At 35.7% G+C, this 25304-nt stretch overlaps 1 non-coding gene across 1 annotated transcript; it reads left to right on the plus strand.

The window, feature by feature from the left end:
- The first annotated feature begins 5025 nt into the window (after nt 1-5025).
- Nucleotides 5026-5132, plus strand: LOC112128690 (U6 spliceosomal RNA). The gene has a single exon (XR_002911167.1). It is a non-coding gene; the product is annotated as a U6 spliceosomal RNA (small nuclear RNA).
- The last annotated feature ends 20172 nt before the right edge of the window (nt 5133-25304 follow it).

The following is a 25304-nucleotide window of genomic DNA, read 5'->3' on the forward strand; positions in this document are numbered from 1 at the left end:
TCACTACAACCTCTGCCTCTGGGGTTCAAGTGATTCTCAGCCTCTCAAGTAGCTGGGACCACAGGCATACCCCACTTGCCTGGCTAATTATTGTGTTTTTAGTAGAGACAGGGTTTCAACATGTTGACCAGGCTGCTCTCGAATTCCTGACCTCAAGTGATCTGCCCACCTCGGCCTCCCAAAGTGCTGGTATTACAGGTGTGAGCCACTGCGCCTGACCCCATTTGGTTTCTAGAGTTAAAACAGACACTTGTTAGTTTATCCTGTGGCTATTTCCTGTGCCTGTCCATTTAGTCACAAACTGAGGGTTCCTTTGAGCTTTAAACCACACCCAACTCTTCTGAGCAGGCCTGAATTTTGAATAGATTAAATAGACTTTTACCTACATAGGATGATTTGAAGGAGATGCAGCAAAATAAGTCTCTTTTGCAAATATCTCCTTTACCTGAATTTAAATGTAAATAATTTATATTTCATGTTGTGTATGTACTTTTGGAATTGAAGAATCTGTGTACTAAAATGGAACTATTTCTGGTGGAGGAGAGAATAAAAGATGCTCACTTAAGTCAGAGTTGGTAAATAATTTCCAGTTTACTTGATGATTCCAGTTGATTGGTAATGATGGTTAAGGGTACTGCATTGATAGATAATATATCATGATCAAGTTACATGAATTTCAAGAAGGAAAAGTTGGTTTACATTGGCAAAAAAATCTATCCGTATGACCTACCAGATTGAAGAAACAAGTTATTATGTCACAATGTGTAGAAACTATTTGGTAAACTTAACACCCATTTGTGTTTTTTTTTTTTTTAAAAAAAAAAAAAAAGCTCAGAATAAAAATCAAAGCAAGCTTTCTTAACCTGAAAAAATTTGTCTATCAAAAATTTACAGTAAATATAAATTTTAACGGTGAAATAAGTTAAAATCAGGAACAAGAAAAGAATGTCTATTATCATCACTTCTGTTTAATATAATAGACAGTGTAATAAGGACAAAGGGGCAAAAAAAATGAAAAGGACTGGAAAGGAAGCAACAAAACCCCCTTTATTCATGTATAATATGATTTCCACATTAAAGACCCAAAATAATCTGCCAAAAATTAGAGCTAGTAAAAGTGTCTAGTAAAGTGCTTGAATGTGAGATTAATACATAGAAATTAATTATGTATCAACAACAAACAAATATTATGCAATAAGATACTATTTTTAAAAGCTACTTTTAAAAAAACCCTTTAAGGTACCAAGCTACCATGAAATAAATCAAACAAAATAAGCATGAGACATTTATGGAGAAACTTTTTAACATTATAAGAGATATTTAAGAATCTCTAAATAAATAGGAATATTATTTTCATGGAAAGTATCAGAACTCAATATCAAAAAGATGTCAATTTCCATAAATTGTTTACAGATTAAAATTACGATAGGCTTTTCAAGAAACATGGTAGCCAATTCTAAAATTTATATGGAAAATGAATATCACAAAATAGGGGAGAAACTTCTGATGAAGAATACAGTATAGAGATTTGCCCAACATAATCCCAAGGCTTACAGAACTAAGATAATTAGAGCTATATGATATTAGCCCAGAGCAGAGAGGTCAGTGCAACAGAACGAAACAGACCCAGTCATATGAGAGATATGGCAAAAGTATATATATTCAATAAAAGAGCTGATACAATCAGCAATCCTATTAAAAATTAAGTTGCACGCTTTCTCACACTATTGGCAAAATCAATTCCCAATGGAATAAATATATAAATGTAAAAGGCAAAACTTCAAAACTTTTAGAAAACAAAATAGAATATCCTTATGATCTCAAAATAGAAAAGGATCTTTTAATACAAAAAATGCTAATCAAATTAGTCATATTATCTGACATGGCAAAAGCATTTCACAAAATCCAACACCATTCATGTTATAAACTGTCAGCAAGTGAGGGAAACATAGATAGGTGCTAAGTTCACCTTGATAAAGGGCATCTACATCTGCAGCTAACATCATGTTTAATGGTGAAAGGCTGAATGCTTTCCCTACAACATTGGAAACAATGTAAAAATGTCCAATATCTGCTCTCACAATTCTTAGACAATATAGCACTGGAAATCCTAGACCCTGCAATAAGGCAAAAAATAAAGGCATATGAATTGGAAGGAAAAAATAAGACTGTCTGTATATGTAGATGACATAATTATCAGCATAGAGTATCCCAAGAAATCTACAAAAATGATCCTAGAATGAACAAATGAGTTCAGCAAGGTCAAAGGATATCAGATCAGTGCAGAAAAATCAGTCACACTTCCACATACTAACAATAAATATGCAGCAACCAAAATCAGAATCACCATTCCATTTACAGTTGTTTCAAAGAAAATGAAATGCTTAGATGTATTTTAAATACAACATGTACAGGATCTGTACGCTAAAAATTACAAAATACTGAGGAAATCAGTCAATGCTCTAAATAAGTGGAGACATACTATGTTCATGGATTGTAAGCCTCAACAGGGTAAAGATGTAGGTTTAATGCAATGCCTATCAAAATCCTATTGAGGTTTAAAGTGGAAGAAATCACTTTAACCAATATTGATGTTTATTCTATAGCTACAATAATCAAGAGCATGGTATCAGTGGAGGGATGGACACATAGATCAGTGGGAGGGTATAAAGAACCCCAAAATAAACTCACACAAATACACTCAGCTGATTCTTAACAAAGGTAAGAAGCAATTCAGTGGAGGAAGGAGAGTCTTTTGACAAATGGTGCTGAAGCAATTGGAAAAACAGGCAACCTAAACTTCACAGCTTATAAAAGATTAACTCAAAATGCATCACAGACTTAATGGTACAAAAATTTAGGATATAGGGCTAGGCAAATATTTCTAAGACTTGACACCAAAAGCACAATCCATAAAACGAAAAAAATAATAAATTGAACCTCATCAAAATTAAAAATACTAACCATACAGTAAAAGATTGATAATTTCTACTACACAGAAATTACGAATAATAATACATTTCAAAGCATTGAAAAGAAAGTAAAAAGGCAAATCAACACTAGGAGAAGATATTTTAAACACATGTGACAAACAGAGATTAATATCTAATATATCTTAAGAACTCATTCAAATTAATGTTTGTAAAGTCTAACAATCCAACCGAAAACGGCCAAAAACTAAGAAGAGGTGATTTTATGGAAGAGAAACCACTAACTGCCAATAAACTGAGAAAAAACTATCTGATGTTCAACAAACATGATGAAAACAAGCAATTGGAAAAGGATTCCCTATTCAATAAATGGTGCTGGAATAACTGGCTGGCCATATGCAGAAGATTGAAACTAGACCCCTTCCTTACACCATATACAAAAATTAATTCAAGACAGATTAATGGATTAAAGACTTAAATGTAAAACCCAAAACAATAAAAACCCTGGAAGACAACCAAGGCAATACCATTGAGGACATAGGCACAGTTAAAGATTTCGTGATGAAGATGCCAAAAGCAATTGAAACAAATGCAAAAATTCACAAATGGGATCAAATTAAACTAAAGAGCTTCTGCACAGCAAAAGAAACTATCAACAGAGTAAACAGGCAACCTACAGAATGAGAGACAATTTTTGCAAGCTATGCATCTGACAAAGGTCTAATATCCAACATCTATAAGGAACTTTAAACAATTTACAAGCAATAAAAAATATAAAAAAGTGGGCAAAGGACATGAACACATACTTTTCAAAAGAAGACATACATGTGGCCAACAATCATAAGAAAAAAGGTCAACATCACTGATCATTAGAGAAATGCAAATCCAAACCACAATGAGATACCATCAAACAACAGTCAGAATGGCTATTATTAAAAAGTTAAAAATTAACAGTTGCTGGCAAGATTGTGGAGAAAAAAGAATGCTTATACATTAGTTCAGCCATTGTGGAATACAGTGTAATGATTCCCCAAAGATCTAAAGACAAAAACATCATTTGACCGAGCAATTGCATTACTGGGTATATACACAAAGGAACAAAAATCATTCTGTTATAAAGAAACATGCACACATATGTTTATTGCAGCACTGTTCACCATAGCAAAGACATGGAATCAACCTAAATGCCCATCAATGATAGACTGGATAAAGAAAATGTGGTATATATACACCATGGAATACTACGCAGCCATAAAGAAGAATGAGATCATGTCCTTCACAAGAACATGGATGGAACAGGAGGCCATTATCCTCAGCAAACTAACACAGGAACAGAAAACCAAATACTGCATGTTCTCATTTATAAGTGGGAAATAAAAGATAAGAACACATGGACACATAATAAGGAGGGTAACAATACACACTGGGGCCTTTCAGAGGGTGGAGGGTGGGAGGAGGGAGAGGATCAGGAAAAATAACTAATGAGTACTAGGCTTAATACCCGGGTGATGAAGTAATCTGTACAACAAACCCCCATGATACACATTTACCTATGTAACAAACTTGTACTTTTCCCCTGAACTTAGAATAACAGTATTTTTAAACTAAGAAAGAAGTTCACCCTCATTAATAATTAGGAAAATGAACCTGACACCACAATAAGCCAATATTTAGTGCTCATTCGATTGAGAAAATTTTTATAAGTACATTACTTCCAAGTCTTACGGACAACATTAAGCAAAAGGTATTCAACATTGTGTATTACAGTTATAACTTTTTTAAAAAAATTAATCCATATCCATCTAAACAATGGATAAATAAAATTTGAAAAACATATGTAGTAGAAGATGATGTAGTGATGAAAATGAATATAACCATAAGCAATAACATGAAAGTATCTGAGAGACATTATGTTAAGTCAAAACATTAAACACAGAAGACTGAAGATGGCATGAAACAATTTTGAAAATGCTAAAAAACAAAGTTAAGCATTGTTTAGAGATGTTTATGTAAAAAACTATTTTAAAAGCAAGGAAACAACGAAGAGAAAGAACCTGGGAGGAACAGGCAAGAAGTTTTAAGAGCTCAGAGATGTGTGCTTGCTTTGGGAGCACATATACTAAAATTGGAACAATACAGAGAAGATTAGCATGGCACCTGCACAAGGATGACATGCAAATTCATGAAGCGTTCCATATTTTTATGAGCTAAAGGAGCATGTTCTAACCCAATGCAAAGAAGCTAAGAACCTTGATAAAATGTTAGAGGAACTGCTAAGTAGAATAAGCAGTTTAGAGAGGAACATAAACGACTTGATGGAGCTGAAACACACAGCACAAGAACTTCGTGAAACATACACAATTATCAACAGCTGAATCGAACAAGTGGAAGAAAGGATATCAGAGTCTGAAGACCACCTTACTGAAATAAGATGTGCAGACAAGAATAGAGAAAAAAAAAGAATGAAAAGGAATGAACAAAGCCTACAAGAATATGGGACTTCATAAAAAGACCGATTGATGGGAGTACCAGAAGGAGATGAGGAGAATCGAAACAAGCTGGAAAACACACTTCAGGATATTATTCAGGAGAACTTCCCCAACCTAATGAGATAGGCCAACATGTAAATTCAGGAAATACAGACAATAATATTAAGATACTCCACGAGAAGATAAACCCAAGACACATAATCACCAGAATCTCCAAGGTCAAAATGAAGGAAAAACTGCTAAGGGCAGCGAGAGAAAAAGGCCAAGTCATCTACAAAGGGAGGCCGATCAGACTAACAGTGGACCTCTCAGCAGAAGCTCTACGAGCCAGAAGAGATTGGGGGCCAATATTCAACATTCTTAAAGAAAAGAATTTTCAACCCAGAATTTCATATCCAGCCAAACTAAGCTTCATAGGCAAAGGAGGAGTAAAATCCTTTCCAGAGAAGCAAATGCTGAGGGATTTCTTTTTCACCAGGTCTGCCCTGCCAGAGCTCCTGAAAGAAGCACTAAATATGGAAAGAAAAAACCAGTACCAGCCACTGCAAAAACAAACAAAAATATAAAGACCAATGACACTGAAGAAACTGCAAGAACTATTGTGCAAAATAACCAAATAGCTAACTATTCTGAATACATATGCACCCAATACAGGAGCACTCAGATTCATAAAATAAGTTCTTAGAGACCTACAAAGAGACTTAGACTCCCACACAATAATAATGGGAGACTTTAACACCCACTGTCAATATTAGACAGATCAACAAGATAAAAAATTAACAAGGATATTCAGGACTTGAACTCAGCTCTGGATTAAGTGGACCTAGTAGGCATCTGCAGAACTCTATACCCCAAATCAACAGAATATACATTATTCTCAGTGCCACATAGCACTTATTCTAAAATTAACCACATAATTGAAGTAAAACACTCCTCAGCAAATGCAAAAGAACTGAAATCATAACAAACAGTCTCTCAGACCACAGTGCAATGAAATTAGAACTCAGGATTAAGAAACTCACTTAAAACCACACAATTTCATGGAAATGAACAACCTGCTTCTGAATGACTCCTGAGTAAATAATGAAATTAAGGCAGAAATCAAGAAGTTCTTTGAAACCAATTAGAACAAAGAGACAATATACCAGAATCTCTGGGACACAGCTGAAGTATTATTAAGAGGGAAATTTATAGCACTAAATGCCCACATCAGAAATGTAGAAAGATCTCAAATCGACACCCTAACATCACAATTAAAAGAGCTAGAGAGACAAAAGCAAACTAATCCAAAAGCTAGCAGAAGACAAGAAGTAACTAAGATCAGAAAAGAACTGAAAGAGATAGAGACATGAAAAAGCCTTCAAAAAATCAACAAATCCAGGAGCTGTTTTTTAAAAAAAAAAAAAAAAAAGCAAAATAGAAAGACCACTAGCTAGTCTAATAAAGAAGAGAGGAAAGAATCAAATAGACACAATAAAAAATGATAAAGGGGGTATCAACACTGACCCCACAGAAATACAAACTACCATCGGAGAATACTATAAACACCACTGCACAAATAAACTAGAAAATTTAAAAGAAATGGATAAATTCCTGGACACATATACCCTCCCAAGACTAAACCAGGAAGAAACTGAATCCCTGAATAGACCAATATCAAGTGCTGAAATTGAGGCAGTAATTGATAGCCTACCAACCAAAAAAAAAAAAAAAAAAAAAAAAAAAAAAAACAAGCCCAGGACCAGACAGATTCACAGCTGAATTCTACCAGAAATACAAAGAGGAGCTGCTACCATTCCTTCTGAGACTATTCTGAACAATTGAAAAGGAGGGACTCCTCCCTAATTCATTTTATGAAGCCAGCATCATCCTCTTACCAAAACCTGGAAGAGACACAACAAAAAAAGAAAATTTCAGGCCAATATCCCTGCTGAACATCAATGCGAAAATCCTCAATATAATACTGGCAAACTGAATCCAGCAGCACATCAAGAAGTTTATCCACCATGATCAAATCAGCTTCATCCCTAGGATGCAAGGCTGGTTCCACATACACAAGTCAATAAATGTAATCCATCTCATAAACAGAACCAAAGAAAAAAACTACATGATTATTTCTCTATAGATGCAGAAAAGGCCTTCAATAAAATTCAACATCCCTTCATGTTAAAAACTCTCAATAAACTAGGTATTGAAGGAACATCTCAAAATAATAAGAGCTATTTATAACAAACCCACAGCCAATATCATATTGAATGAGAAAAAGCTGGAATCATTCCCTTTGAAATCAGGTACAAGACAAGGATGCCCTCTCTCACCACTCCTATTCAACATAGTATTGGAAGTTCTGGCCAGGACAATCAGGCAAGAGAAAAAAATAAAGAGTATTCAAATTGGAAGAGGGGAAGTCAAGTTGTCTCTGTTTGCAGACAACCTGACTGTATATTTAGAAAACCCCATCATCTCAGCCCCAAAACTCTTGGACTGATAAGCTACTTAAGCAAAGTCTCAGAATACAAAATCAATGTGCAAAAATCACAAGCATTCCTTTACAAAAACAATAGGCAAGCAGAGAGCCAATTCATGAACGAACTCCCATTCACAATCACTACAAAGAGAATAAAATACCTAGGAATACAGCTAACAAGGGATCTGAAGGACTTCTTTAAGGGGAACACAAACCACTGCCCAAGGAAATAAGAGAGGACACAAACAAATGCAAAAACATTCCATCTTCATGGATAGGAAGAATCAATATCATGAAAATGGCCATACAGCCCAAAGTAATTTATAGTTTCAATGCTATTGCCATCAACCATTGACATTCTTCACAGAATTAGAAAAAAACTATTTTAAATTTCATATGGAAACAAAGAAGACCCCATATAGCCAAGACAATCCTAAGCAAAAAGAACAAAGCTGGAGGCATCATGCTACCTGACTTCAAACTATATTACAAGGCTACAGTAATCAAAACAGCATGATGCTGGTACCAAAACAGACATATAGACTAATGGTAGCAGAACAGAGAACTCAGAAGTAACACTACACATCTACAACCATCTGATTTTCGACAAACCTAACAAAAACAAGCAAAGGAGAAAAGATCTCCTATTCAGTAAACAGTGCTGGGAAAACAGGATAGCCATAAGCAAAAAACTGAAACTGGACCCCTTCCTTACACCTTATACAAAAATTAATTCAAGATGGATTAAAGACTTAAATGTAAAATCCAAAACCATGAAAATCCTAGAAGAAAATGTAGGCAATACCATTCAGGACATAGGCATGGGCAAGGTTTCATGACTAAAACACCAAAAATAATTGCACCAAAAGCAATTGCAACAAAAGCCAAAATTGACAAATGGGATCTAATTAAACTAAAGAGCTTCTGCACAGCAAAAGAAACTATCATTAGAGTGAACAGGCAACCTACAGAATACGAGAAAAGTTTTGCAATCTACCCATCTGACAAAGGTCAAATGTCCATAATCTACAAGGAACTTAAACAAATTTACAAGAAAAAAAAACAAACAACCCCATCCAAAAGTGGGTGAAGGATATGAACAGACACTTCTCAAAAGAAGACATTTATGCCAACAAACATATGAAGAAAAGATCAACATTACTGATTATCAGAAATGCAAATCAAAACCACAATGAAATACCATCTCACACCAGACAGAATGGCCATTATTAAAAAGTCCGGAAACAATAGATGCTGGCGAGACTGTGGAAAAATAGGAATGCTTTTACACTGTTGGTGGGAATGTAAATTACTTCAACCATTCTGGAAGACAGTATGGCAATTCCTCAAGGATCTAGAACCAGAAATACCATTTGACCCAGCAATCCCATTACTGGGTATATACCCAAAGGAATATAAATCATTCTACTATAAAGACACATGCACACGTATGTTTATTGCAGCACTGTTTATGATAGCAAAGACATGAAAGCAACCCAAATGCCCATCAGCGATAGACTGGATAAAGAAAATGCGGCACATATACACCATGGAATACTATGCAGCCATAAAAAGGAATGAGATCCCGTCATTTGCAGGGACATGGATGAAGCTGGAAGCCATCATTCTCAGCAAACTAACACAGGAACAGAAAACCAAATACTGTATGTTCTCACTCATAAGTGGGGGTTGAACATTGAGAACACATGGACCTAGAGAGGGGAACAACACACACCAGGGCCTGAAGACAGAATTTAGAGGACGGGTCAATAGGTGCAGCACACCACCATGGCACACGTATACCTATGTAACAAGTCTGCATGCTCTGCACATGTATCCCTTTATTTTTTTTAGAAGAAATAAAGAAACAAAATCTTTAAACTGCAAAAAAAAAGTTCAGAGATGTCTTAGTTCTTAAGTCAGGGATGGATTCACAAGTGTTTTTGTTATCTTGCTTCATAACCATGTATGATGCATATGAGTTTCCTACACATAAGTCAAATATTACAAAATCAAATTTTAAAAAATTAAAAGCTTAGAAAAAATAAGGTAAATAACAAAGTGCAGTCTTGTAATCTAAGTTTTCCAGTAACATCTTAGTAAAATAGTCTTTAACGCAAGTACGTGTTGAGTAGAAAGAACACTAATTTTATAGTTTAATAATATCTGGATATGAATGTTGGCCCTGGTTAAGCCCAGGTGTGCACTCAGTGATTTGGGGCATGTTATACACATTCTTTTTCTCCTCTGTAAGTAGCGAATGATTGCACCTACCTTGCAAGCACATTGTAAGCTTGAATTAGGAGCTATATATAGGAACAGCTAGCACAGAACTGCTCAGGAAGGATGCAATGTCTTCAGTGCGTGTTACCTATAATTTTATTGATAATCTTTCACAAATTGACTAATACTTTTTGGAACCCAGCAGTTACCAGTCTCCTGCTTGTGAGGAGCATCTTATTTTCACCACCAGGAAGATATGAAAAGCAAAGGAAGGTGGAAACCATCATTCAGCATCTTTCATTTGCTAGGCACTGTTTAGTATTAAATATGTTACAGATAATAAAATATTTAGCCCTCAAAAAATGCAATGAGGAATACATTATCAACTTCATTTTTCAGATGAACCATGGTTGTTTACCTTGCTCAAAATCATTTAACACATCACTGATCTTACCAGAATGAGAATCTACCTAAGTGAGCTTTCTTGTCCATATTCCTTTCACTACTTCAGATCAATCTCTAGAACAATTACAAATAGCCTGTCTCCTGATTTAACATAAGTTATTCCCTGTTATCTCTTCCTCCAGCTTCTATTTTAGTTTTAGCGACCTTTATAGTTCACAGCCCATTTTAAGAAAACTAAAAGTTGATGCATTTGTGCTCTAATAAATCCTTAATGACTTCCTTGAATATGTTCCAAGCTTCTTTCATGTTGTGAAACTTGAATTCACTTCTGGGAGCTTTAGAGAGAGTGACTGAAAACTTCTGGCCGACTTTTATATATATAAACCGTTATGCTTTGTGTATACAGTTTAAGAATAATATACAGGATATACAGACAGGGATATTACCATGGGATAAACCTTTAATATTATCACTAAAACTTAGCAAAGACCTTTGAATTCTAGGGGACATCTCCCTGAGGAAGGAAAGAAGGAAAGAAGGCAGGAAGGAGGGAGGGAGGAAAGGAAAGGAAAAGAAGGAAAGGAAGGAAGGAAGGAGGAAGGGAGGGACAGAAGGAGGGAGAGAGGGATAGGGAAAGGATGAAAGGAAAACTTGAGAAGATTCCAAGTTGAAATGGAGCCTACTTAACAGTACTGCCCATGGTGGCTTATTCCATGTGATCCATCACCATTGTTATCAAAGTCCCATTAGGTGTTCTCATCTGCTTACATGCTAGCCCTTGACTTTCTAAATGAATACACGGTTTAAATTTTTCATGTTTCCTTTATGTTTGTCAATTTTCAAGTTTTTCCCTCTGGAATGGTTGGTGGCTAGTTAACAAATCATACTGATGAAGAATATAGGCTCTGGCCCAGGCGCCGTGGCTCACACCTGTAACCCCAGCACTTTCGGAGGCCAAGGTGGGTGGATCACCTGAGGTCAGGAGTTCGAGACCAGCCTGGCCAATATGGCAAAACCCCATCTCTACTAAAAATACAAAAACAAAAAATTAGCCAGGCATGGTGGCACATGCCTGTAGTCCCAGCTACTGGGGAGGCTGAGACAGGAGAATTGCTTGAACCTGGGAGGTGGAGGTTGCAGTGAGCCTAGATTGTGCCACCGCACTCCAGACTGGGCAAAAGAGCAAGACTCCATCTCCAAAAAAAATAAAAAATTAAAAAAAAGAGAATATAGGCTCTGAAATCAGAACTAAGCCCCTATCCCCATTCTATTTCTTATTTGGTCAAGTTATTAAACTACTCTGAGCCTCAGATACCTCATCTATTAAATGGATTCTAATAATAGCATCTGCCTCATTAGATTGTTATGATAATTAAATGAGATCATGTAATATGTGTAAATGGCAAAGCCCAGGACCCTGGTACACTGGTCCTAATAGGACCTAATTAGGTAAGGACCTAATATTTATCACTACCATTGGCATCCACATCAAACTGTGATTTCAAAAATCCATCAATTTTAACATATTTTATACAGAATAGGACCTTAAGTGATGGTCCTATTTATGTTTGCATTATGATGGCATTAATGGTACAAAATGATGGTGAAACAAGAGCCAACCAAATGACAAAAGCACCACAAGAGAATTTTTTTTATATCACTGGAAGAATGCTTGCAATAGTCCTTGGTATATAATGAGACCTGTAGGCAAAGCCTGGCCTCTGTGTTTTTAATTTCTTTTTTATATATACTTATCTTTTTAATACACTTTTATTTTTTCCTTTTTTGCCTCATCTTATAAAATAATTCATCCTACCATAGCAAGGATTCCAAATTAACTTGCAGAAAATAAGAATTAAAGGGAAAGAGATAAGAAAAGGTGACATGACAGCACATTCATTTGTTTTTACTTTGGTAACTTTGTCATCTCCAAATATGATGTAATTGTATCCATGAGCAAAGAAAAGGTGAATCCAGGCACTACACGAGCATGGAAAAAAAACTCTCATGTTAATTTATGGCAGTTTATTTTATATCCATATGGGAAATTTCATTTGGCTTGAACTTTTTTTCCAGACCCCGATGAGGCTGCTATTGATTTAGTACTCTACTAGAATACAAACCCGCAAAACCCATAACATGAGAAAAGCTAATTATGATAATAGGAATCAAGCATGCATAATTCCATTAAAAACAGTCACCGCTCTTCCTATATCATGACACGTTTTTTTACAACTCTTCTGTTCATTAGGAGCAAATTACCTTTCAGTGTTAAGCAGACTATAGATGCACTGTTTATATTGAAAGCGGAAAAAACTAATGTTACATTTCATGTTAAAATGATAATTGCCTTTGGTGTTGCCTTACTGTATTATTTCAAATGGGTGTGTAAATGAAAACAAAGTTTTGCACATGCTGTGTTGCTGTCTAAGCTTCCATGGAAGAAGAGCAACTCACTTGCTGGGTTTATGGGTGGACATTAGTCCAGGCTTAAGTAAGTTACCAAAAGTTATCTTACTGGCTCTTACTTCCTGTAAAGGGACAAGTGTTTCCAAACTATACTCAACTATGTGGACACATATTAATTTTTTAATTCATCCAGGGAACAAACAAGGCACCAAAGTGTAAAATGTTTTGTATGAAAATTCAAAGGGATCTTAGAGCTTCAGGAGTAGAATTGACAGCTGAAAGATGTATTCCAAACCACTAACAACTGGAGGAATCTCCAAAGATAGATGCTTCCAGCAAGAAGTTTGCTGCCTCAAAAAATAACTTATTCTACTTCTTAATAATCCTAACTATTAGAAAGTGCTTTGTTGGTCTGACCGACTCTGTCACTCTTATATGCTGGAACAAGTTCTTCTAAACATAGATTAGAGCAGACAGATACAGACGAATGATGGGAAAGCAATGAAAAAGTTAAACAAATTGAGGAAATGCCACAAGAGAGGTCAGAAATATTTATGTGCCATAAAAATATAAAAGTTGACTATACTATTATGAAAGATATACAAATTAATATAATACATAAATTAATATACTAATAAGCACATAATAAGTTAATTAAATTAACATTTTTATCAGGCTGACAAATGCTTTCGAAAAGTAATAAACATCACAAGGTTGGATGAGGAGTAGGGAATAGAATGCCTTAATTCACAAAATGCTAGCAGATAGTAAATTGTTACAAATTTTCTAAATAGTAAATTGTTACAAATTTTCTAATGTGCATTTCTGCAACAAGTGCCAACAGCTTCAAAAATATGTATACATTTTGACCTCGAAGTTCCATTTCTGAGTTTACTCTAGGGAAAAAATAATGGACATGGATGTTGATTAAAGCAATATTTAAATATAAAATTAGAAATTGGCCTGGCGCAATGGCTCATGCCTGTAATCCCAATGCTTTGGGAGGCCGAGGTGGGCAATCACCTGAGGTCAAGAGTTCAAGATGAGCCTGGCCAACATGGCAAAACCCCATCTCTACTAAAAATACAAAAATTAGCCGGGTGTGGTGGCGCGCACCTGTAATCCCAGCTACTCAGGAGACTGAGGCAAGAGAATTGCTTGAACCCAGGAGGCAGAGGTTGCAGTGAGCCGAGATCGTGCCACTGCACTCGACCCTGGGAGACAGAGCAAGACTCCATCTTAAAAAAAAATAGAAATCATATAAATATTAATATTTTCTGGGACCTTGTTTAATTCGAGGGAGTTAAAGGGTTTAAGAAAGGTGACCTTGTTTTATTTGAGGGAGTTCATGGGGTTCTCAGGGTCAATGCTGGTTCATACTGGGTGCCTGAAGCTCTCCTATTGGCTTCTCCAAAAATTGCTTGGCATTAGCCAAAGCAAGTTCAGAAATCCATAGAAAAAGGAAGTAATTAATCTTGCATAACCATTCTGGACCACCCCTCTTTCAAATTGGAATCTTCATGAAATCCTCAGTATTCCAAAAGCAACATCCCTAAAGTAATGTTTTCTTCTTATGCACCAGACCTACCATCAGTTAAGCCTCTTCATGAATACCTCTAAAATTAGTGTCCAATAGAACATACAATGAAGACATCTTGCATATCATTGTTGCCTAAGTAGTTGAAATACCTTTTAACATTTTAATGTGAACTGCACTGAAATTTTAACAGGAGCATATTACTAAAAATAATGTTATTTTAAGTTGTGTTAGAATCTCTAATTGCTTATACTATGCATTTTACTTTTTCTTTGTTTATAACTTAATTTTTCCAAAAATGACTTAAGAAAAATTTGTGATACTGTGTGACTTCTTTTCAATCTGCTAAGCAAAAAGCAGGTGCTTATTGAATAGAAAGTGAGGCCAAGATGTGTGGGAACATAGAGTTGTGCACTACTGAATTTAGGTTAACTTAATTGACAGTCCACAGATCCTCTTTGTTTTGGTAGTTCATGATAAATGCTAGTAATCATAATGTAAGTCATGCAATAATAAAATCTCTTACAGGAAGCACTGACTACTTAAATTTAAAATACCATACTACTGAATTAAAAATAAGGGTTTCAAATGAGAAAAAATTGCTAGCTGAGTACAGTAGTCCCCCCTTTATTCACAATTTCACTTTCCATGGTTTTAGTTACCTGCGGTACAGTAAGATATTTTGAGAGAAGGAAGGACTACATTCACATAACTTTCATTATACTACATTATTATGATTGTTTTATTTTATTATTGTTGTTGTTAATCTCTTACTCTTCCTAATTTATAAATTACACTGTATCATAGGTATGTATGTATAGGGAAAAACATAATGTAGAGAGAGTTTGGTACTGTCTATGGTTTTAGGATCCACCGAGGGTCTGGGAACATATTCCCCCTTGAAAAAAGGGGTACTACTGTACAAACAGCACAATGTTCTTTTATCAAGTCACCTGTATGAATGAAAATGCCCATATACTACTTTAAAAGCAATGTAAATAAAATAGAGCTAAAAATCAATACGAGCAAAACTGAAGGGACTAGAAAATTGTGCTTCTGTAATAGTGACTAGATCTATAATAACCTAGGGGAGAAAAAAAATAGGCATTTCTTTATAGGAGGCACGGAAGAAATATGACATGAAAGCCAGAGGCTCTGCTGAGCCAGTGAAATTGTCCATTATTTAAACTGCAGGTGGTGACACTCACATAAACTGGTATAGCAAGATGCAGCCAAAGCGAGTGATGTGAGTGGATTTAGTGTGAAATCCATTGTAGGATTCTGCCCTTCAAAGGCGGGCAGATGGGTGCTTTGCCTTCAGAACACGTGGTACTGTAAATCCTAGCCTTGAACAAAGATATATTAAAGGCTAAGTATGTTGGATCTGCAATCTCAACCCTATTTACAGGTTATTAACAACATGGCAGAAATGTTGCATAATTAAGAGTCTTAACTAGAAAGAGAAGAAAAAGATGGCAGGGGAAAGGAAAAGAAAAAGAAGACATGAAGGTGAGGAAAGCAGATGCCATGGAAGAAGGAAATGAAGAAGGAAAAAGAAGCAGGAAAAAGTAAAGGCTATGGGAGGAGGAAATATCTAGATGAGTAAAAGAGGTAAGAACGAGTGTTGCCAAAATATTGGAGCTACATTAAAAGAAATTTCTAAACAAGTCTTCCTGTTTTGAGACAAAACTGGAAATTGGTAATGTTGGTTTTCATCGTACTACTGTAAGCCAGCACTTCTGAGGTTATAAATATTTTCTGTAAAGAGCCTGACAGTAAATGATTCCTGCTTTTGCAACTACTCAGCTCTGCTGTGTGGCATGAAAGCAGCCATAGGCAATGTGCAGGCAAACAGGTGTGGCTGTGTTCCAATAAAACCTTATTTACACAAACAGGCAGGAGGCCAGATTTGGACAACCATCCACAGTATTCCACTCTTACTATACCGTATTTTTCTCTCTAACATTTCCCACTAACCATTACCCCATTACCCAGTGCACCATTGTCACCACTATTCAGTGTCCCAGTAATTTCATACTTTTTATAATTATGCTCCCCATCTTCAAAACTTACCTCACAATTTCTTCTCACTTTAAAGTTAGGCTTTTTGTATCTTTCAGGTAGCAACTAGCTACCTTAATAAAATGTCCCTGTGTAGAAGCTCATGAAAGGAAAAGAACTACAGTCCAGAAGTCACTGCATGTTTCTTCTACCACTACCAGATACACCCTAAGTGAACTGTGCCCTACTCCTATCCAACAACTACATCATTCTCCATTCAATACTTCAGAAACTGAATACATATTATGAACTTCAACCTATAAACAAAGATAATTTTTAAAAAAATAATTTTTGACCTCAGCTGACTCAATGTTGTATGGGTAGAGATTACTTACATGCCCTCTGCCCTCCTATAATCCCTCCTCTACATCAAGTCATTACAAAGCCATTAGTAACCTCAATATTGAAGAAATCAGTCTGGAATTAGAAGGGTAGAACTAGGAAAGACTAATAGAAAAGATATTTGAGGGTCAAAATTTCATGAGCTAGCAGTATTTCTTCTCCCTATAGTTGTTCTGTTTCTTGTGGACTGTTAGGCTATGTTGGGTAATAAGTCCAAGAGAAGTTCTGCCCCACTAAGAAAGAAGAAAAAAGAAACCCAACTTATCAACCAAAATACTGTCTTTACCCTTTCTTGTTTGACTAAGTTTATGTCATTTCTCAAATAACTTCCAGATAGAAACAGTTCATGACTGCCAATTTTTGATATCTAACTATATTTAACATTTTATTAAAATAAATAAGATTTGGGCGGGCACAGTGGCTCATGCCTGTAGTCCCAACATTTTGGGAGACCAAGGTGGTTGGATCACTTGAGCTCAAGAGTTCAAGACCAACCTTTTTTGCAACATCGCAAAACCCCATCTCTACAAAAATTAGTCAGGTATAGTGGTTCACGCTTGTAGTCCCAGCTACTCGGGAAGCTGAGATGGGAAAATCACTTGAGCCCGGGAGGTCAAAGATGCAGTGAGCTGTGATGATCCCACTGCACTCCAGCCTCCAAAAAAAAAAAAAAAAAAAAAAAAGTCAGATTAAAGAGTGCTTATGGCTATGGCAAATTATAGTATGTTAGATTAATCTTCCCACTAGGACCAACTAGAAAAGATAGATAAAATATAAGAACATCTGTTTGAAGGCAGCAAATGGCTACTATGAAAGCAAGGGCAGCCTAGGAGGTATGCACTATAATCTCCCTTCAAGAGAGAGCCTTCAAATGCCACACTTTGGGGAATCTAATGAAGCACTAGGTGCAGAGGCCATATACTCTTCCAGGCTGCTCCAGCCTAATGTGGAAGACTTCTAATAAGCACTCTTTTCCCTGCAGCTCCCTAACAGCCTAGCTGAGCCTATCTCAGAACTGCACTGGTCTGAGACTCTTTTCACCGAATCCTCCTCATTTGTTCCTCCTCTCCTCTAATAGGCATCAGATCTGTATCACAGTCTCTCTCTGCCTACTCCTGCTCTCTATCCCTATATATTTCACAAGGATTTCCTCCAATGAACCTGTTGCAGTTCAAATTCTGTCTTGGAGTCAGCTTCCCAGAAGACTGAAAGTGACACAGCTGTTACTGAGAGTAATCAAAGAAAATACAGTAAAATCTCAATATAAAATAAGATTCTAGGATTGAATTATTCACCAACTGGCTGGTGGAAGACCCCATCCTAAGTGGCATGTAAATCCTTGGCACAAGATGGTAATACAATTGCTGAAGAATTCACCCATAGTAACATGGAAAAAGGTCCTACGGGTGAAAAACACCCTTTCCAGTGTGATGACTTTAGCATTTGAGAAATATGGGGAAATAAGACATATGAGGACAGTTAAGATGTCTTCTTATTAATCAGTTGCATTGACACCCAGAAGAGAGATAATAAGAGACTTATAGTGTTTAACAGTTAACAAACAGGGCTAATTTTGAGGCTAGAGAGGGCCATTTTGATAGTTGACAGAGAGCTGTTATCTCTTAAAATGACAGAGCAGAAACAGCTGAGAAGCAAACTCAGAATCTGATATTAAAGGTAGAGGTACTTCAGAGATGTTTAAGTGCTCAAGCAAGGGAAGCCTGTTATGCTAATGTCAGGATACTGTTGGGAAAATCTAGGGACCTGACATGTGGTATGAAGACACCTAGGTGGTTGCTCCCAAGGATTTTGGCTCTGTAGGCTTCCATAAATCCTTAGAGACTATAGAGCTAGCCAGACCCTCACTTTTTAAGAGATATCACTTCTCCTTATGCAGAAAAACACTGCAGAGACCTCTCCCCTATAAGGCAAGGGGAGGCTCTTCAGGATCTGTCCACACCTCTGCTGGGCATCAGGCCAATAACTAGAGTTAAACCTCTGTGTAACCTGGTACAGAATAATGCTGGGCCTAATAGGAGAAAAAAGAGACCAAACCCTGAGGTCAGAAGGAATAATTAGCTATCATGTACTGATACGAGCCAGGAGAATATCTTTTGATTGGATATTAAGGGGACTTGATCAAGCAGGCTAGAACTTAAGATGAGATATGAAGAATTCATTAAATTGTAGGCACTTTCTTGGAATACAGGATTTAGCACCCTGGCAAAGACCCCAGAGGTTGAGGTAAATTCTCTGCTAGAGTGGCTCTTAGAAATCTGGAGGAAAAAGATAGCACATACTGAGCTAAGTTGAAATGCTGGAGTTACTGTAGCAGACATAGAAGGAAGTAAAGAAGCTGAGTAAAGTGAGCCTGGTGGAATGAATATATTATATGAGCCTGGAAGACCCACAAGAGAATTATGTTCTGCAGAAGAGCCCAAGTGACAAACAATTCAAAAAGACCATAAAGAATGTGCTAGCAGATGGGCATCAGCAACACTAAGAAAGTCCTCAGTGGCTTTTCTCAGCAGGCCAGGGATGACAGTAAGAGAGTAGTTACAGAGCATGGTTTATTAATATCATTGAGAATGAAGAGACCTAAAACCAAAATGCAAGGTGGTAGTGCCTAATTGTGAGAATCTGAAGGTTGCAAGTACTATAACAACTGGTAAAGTGAGAAGGACAGATCTCGATAGTGAAGATAGCAAGATGGTAAACCAAAAACAAAATTTCATGCCATGGATAACAATTTTAAAGATCTAAAGGGTGCAGGGGTCATGGTCCCTATTAAATCCCTGTTTAATTCACCCTTCTAGCTCCTGCAAAAACTAGATATATACTGCAGAATGCCTAAGGAATACTGAAAATTTATTTAGTAGAATAACATAGTATAACATCTAGCATTATACAGTATACAATATAGAAATCTGGACATCTCAGATCTTTACATTGATCCATTATACTAATAACATTATGCTGATCAGTCAAAATGAGCAAAATATAGCTAGTCCATTGGAGGTGTTGGCAAGACAGACACGCTCCAGAGTTTGGGAGATAAACTCTATGAAGACTCAGGAATCTACCACTGCAGTAGAGCTTTTAGGAATCCAGTGATCAGGGGCATGCAGTGACATTCTATCTGTGGTAAGATGAGTAACAGAGATCTCAAATTCTTGAATAAAACATTCACAGACAAATCCAGGGAATACTTCTTGAAAAAATATGTAAGAAATAAAATAAAAAACACATTGGCTATACTTATGGAATGCAAGGTTGGTTTAATATTCTAAAATCATTGTAAATTATCACATGGACATGATAAAAGAGAAAAATCATAAAATCATCTAACAAATGCTGAAAAACATTTTTAAAAGTCAACATCTATATATGATAACAGTTCTTAGAAAATTAAAAATGGAATGAAGCTTTCTTCCTATGATAAAAGATATGGTATAATTCCTCTGAGATTAGGAATGAGACAAAGATCATTTATTTTACATATTACATCTATTTCAACATTGTAAAAGAAAATCATAGCTGGTAACTTAAGTCAAGAAAAATATAATAAAAGATATAAGAGTTGGAAAGAAAAAAATAAAACTGCTGTTATCTGCAAATGGCATCACTCTATATGTACATATTTCAAAAGCATTTACAGATAAACTACTAGAATTAAAAAGTAAATTTTACATGGTCACTTTTATATTCACTGGTAGAAGATAAATATAAAAATGTTTTAAATTATATAAAAATATAAATGAAAAAAATAAAGTTAAAAATTTCAAAGTAGCAATTTGAAAATAAAATGTCAAAACTCAAACCACTCTCAATACCAACCAAAACATTAACTATCAAGGAGTAAATCTAACAAAAATATGCATAAGCTTGAGATTAAAATTTACCAAAAAAGTATTGAAAGAAATTAAAGACCTCAATCCATGAAGAGACATAGCAAATGCAGTATTGCTCAAATTGATCTATATATACAAGGCAATTCTAATTAAAATCTCAGCAGGTTTTTTTTTGCAAATTCACAAGATAATTTTAAAATTTATGTGAAAATACAAATGATTAAATGTGGTCAAGGCAATCTTTAGAAAGAACTAAGTTTTAGACTTACTATCTAATATACCTATCATAGAAGTATAATAAGATAGTAAGATAAATGAAGAGACAAAAGGAGGAGAATTAAAAAATCCAGAAATAGACCCATGCATATACAAATCACCTGATTTATAACACAGGTAACACCACAGTAAACTAGAGAAATAATGGTCTTTACAATGGTAAAGCAAATAGTACTGGGTCAATTAGATATCCATATCGAAATAAAATTAATCTTGACTCTACTCTTTTCACAATTTTTTAAAAGAAAAGGGAATATTTTAATGGTTTTGGGTAAGCAAAGATTGCTTAAACAGGATACAGAAACTACTAATGACAAAATCAAGGAAATAATTGCTATGTTAAGCAGCTTTAAAACTAAGAAGTTAAAGATAATCCACAGAATGAAAGAGTGTACTTACAATGGATCTATCCAACAAAGGAGTTGTAGTCAGAAATCCTGAAACCCAAGAAGAAAAAGACAATGCAATAGAGAAACTGGGCAAGAGACTTACATAGGCACATCAGAAAAGAGGAACTACAAAGGGCCACAAAAAAACATATAACTGCTCAACATCATTAGTCATCAGTAAAATAAACAGATGTCATCAGTAAAATAACAATTATATAATATAATTATATAAAAATATAATAATAAACCACTACATATCCACCACAATAGCTAAAATTAAAAAGATTGACCATACTAGGTGTGGGCAAGGACGTGAAGCAATTAGAACAGCTTGTAGAGTCTAACCTGGTCCAAACACCGGAAAACTATTTGTCAATATTATTAGAGTTGATTATACATATACCCTATGTCCAATAATTCTACTCTTGATATAATTCCTAAAATAAATGCATCGATATGTGCTCCAAAAGAACTGTAATAGCAAAAATTAAAACAACTCAAATATCAACAATAGAATGCAAATATCAATTCTGATAAATCCATATGACAGAATACTATAGAGCAAAATAACAAAAATATAAAAGACTACTGCTAAAAATAACAACATGGATGGATCTCAAAAATATACTATTGAGATTTTTTTAAAGCCAGAAACAAAAACACAATACATTGTGATTTTATATATAAATTTTATATTTACATAAACATTGAGGAATAGACAAAATTTATTTATAGAGTTCAAAACCATGATGATGGTTACCACTGTGAAAGTAGGGATTCTATAAGGAAGGAATAAGATGGGTGCTTTTGGAAGGGTAAAGTTCATTTTTTTAATCTGAGTGGATATTACATATTGCAGCATAAAATTCATCATGCTGCAAATTTCCAAGTTGTGCAATTTTCCGTATGGATGCTATGATCAAATAGTAAGATAATTTTTATAACAAAAAAAATTCAAAGTATACTCAGGTAAACAAGAAATATCTTATAGTTGTCTTTTAAAGGTATCATCCAGTCATAGCTGAGATCTTGATTTAAAGAGTTTGCCCAGATTCACATTTATGTGCCCCAAAAATGATGACACTTTCACAGTAGTGTAGCCACACTCCACAGGAGGCTAAGTGTGTTTGTTTGTTTGTTTGTTTTTGAGACAGGGTCTCACTCTGTCATCCAGGCTGGAGGCCAGTAGTGGGATCTTGGTTCACCGCAACCTGCGCCTCCTGGGTTCAAGTGATTCTCCAACCTCAGGATCCCAAGTAGTAAGTGGTATTTTAATCAAACCATTCTGCAATGTAACCAACAGGTTGTATAAACACAGTGGAATACTTCCTACCATGTGAACCCTTGGAATGTCTTACCAAGCAAAATGGCTGCAGTTTTCTATTAGTGGAGAAGTTTTTCCTGAATGGAAATGCATAATTTGGATTTAATAAGACTTCTCAATATAAGCTGTACATACAAATGCATATTTTCTCCTTTCCTTGTGTTTACAGCATGAGATAAGCTGTAGACCAATTTTATGTAGCATTTTATATGCAAATAAGAAGTTATTTTTGCATGTTTTCATTTTTATAGGAGACAGGCAAGAGAATTTCAAATAATGCAGTTTTCCACTCTAGTCAGATAACTGACTTTTCTATTTAGTTAATTCTGCTTTCTATGTGCATCTTTATCTCGACAGCTGATGAAAAATATTCAAACATTAAAAGTTTGAGAAGTCAATGCAATTTTATAAATAATTTTATTATTTCAAAGTGAACTGTCCTCATTTTGGCTTTTTTGAGTATGAGTTGAAATGGCCATTTGAAACTCCTTCTCCATTCAGCAGCAAGAAGCATCTTCTAAATGGATAAATTCCCAGATTCACAGGCTCTCCACATGGACAGATATGAAAATGCTCCTATGATAATGGTAAGTCAGTTCCATGATGGAATCCACATCTGTCTTCATAGGATGGGGGTGAAATATTCACTTATCAGCTGGCATTAATGGCCACTAAAGGAGTTAAGAGGGTTCCGACATGAACAGACTTCAGATCCTAGAACTAGAGCTTTGTTTTTGGCAAGATGGAAAGATTTGGAAGGACCCATAGTTCTGACAGAGCTAATACAGGGAGCATGCTGTTGATCCAACAATACTCCAGCAGGGACAAAATCTGCCTTGGCCACTGGCACATTGAAGAGCCAGCAACCATTAGGCAGACACTCAAGTAAGCAGGTGGTTTTTGTCAGTGGAGGGCCTACAAGTGGACAAAACAGAGAAAGGGGAGGAGGAAAAGGCAATAGGTACACAATAGGTAGAGGTTTGGCCAGGCAGTCTATATGGGTGTAGTATGGCAGCAGGATGCAGAAACAAGTTCAGCAGGACATCTGTCCTGAGAAGGCTGAGCAGAAGGCAATACCCAAAATCAAGAAGAAACAAAGCTCAGCACAAGGCTTGTTCACCAAGATTGAGCAAAATCTACTTATTAGTACTTCAGTAAAAGGCCAGAGCAGAACCACCAGCAATTTGTATTATATGCTACTCATTCAATGCTCTTCAAAACCCCTTGAAGAGTACCAGGTCTAAGGGAGGGGAGGTGGGAGAAGGATTGTTGGAAGACCCCACCTGTGAATTCTGGGAGTGCTATAACCGGAAGCAATACACGATGTGTAAAGGGAGGGAGTATGAAGGATTGAAAAAGAACAGTCCTGATTAGGCTCAGTTTTTTCACTTGGAAAGTAGAAAATAATATAAGCTGCTAGGGTTGTTGAAAAGGTTGAACATAAAGTGGATAGCACATAGAACTCCAAGGATGTGAATGAACTAGCCTCTTCAGCTACTTACGAAATGGTACAATGACCAAGCATATTCTCTAAACTTGGGAGCTTTCAACAGGTTACAAACACTGGGAATAATAATTGCTAACATTCACTGTAGATTTATGGATCAATCACTGTCTTAAGTTCATTACATATATTATCCCATTGGATCTTCTCATCCTACAAGGTTGAGATTAATTTCATTTTACAGATAAGGAAACCAAAGAACAGAGAAGTTAAGTGACTTGCCCAAGATTACACATTAGTTAGTGGCAGTGCCAGAATTTGAACATAGATTCCAGAGCCCACACTGATAGTTTAGTTACACATAATATCATACTTCCTCTATGGGAGAAAAAAAAATTAGAGAAAGCCGTGGAAGAGCAAGAATTGATTCATTCAATACCTACTTAGAACCTCAGTGGCAGACCACAATGAGACAGATACAGAACCTAGTAAAAGTGTAGCAGCACATTTTTTTATGTAATTGTCTTTGGTAGTCATTCCTCTGACTATGCTCCTGGCATAAAGCTCTATCAGCATAGCCATGGCAGGAGCAGGGAGTTTATGGCCAGAAGCTTTATTGCCCAGTGTGAGTAATGGTGGTTCACGGCCAGCATCATTTCTGGGTTGAAGTACTCGGTGGTGCACAGATACAAGCAGCAGCTGCATCATTTTCCCCTTGATCTAGAAATTGCTAGGTGGCAGAATTCCACATACTAGATTGTCATATAACCTATCCACACAAACTTTAAATATCAACTTACGTCCCCAGAGATCTGAAAGATTTAATGTTGTTTCCAAAGGTATTTACAGTACATCAAAGACTTTTGCTGACAGTTCATCCAAAATTAAAAAAAAAAAGTAGGAGAAAAAAAGCAGCAGCCTGACACCTATGATATATCTGCCATGTCTTTAATACATTGTTATGCAATTATTTATAGTTTTACATAAGTAATTCATGCTTGTTTTAGATGTTAGAACATTTTAAAGTTACCTAAAATACAACCAACCAGAGATGATCATTACAAATACTTTGTTGTTTAGCCTTCTGAAATGTTGTCCTAGTCATTAAATTTTAGTAAAAATAGAAATATATTTATCCTATTGTACAGTCTACTGTG

This window comes from Pongo abelii, chromosome 14, assembly GCF_028885655.2.
Source record: "Pongo abelii isolate AG06213 chromosome 14, NHGRI_mPonAbe1-v2.0_pri, whole genome shotgun sequence".
Classification (NCBI taxonomy): Eukaryota; Metazoa; Chordata; class Mammalia; order Primates; family Hominidae; genus Pongo; species Pongo abelii.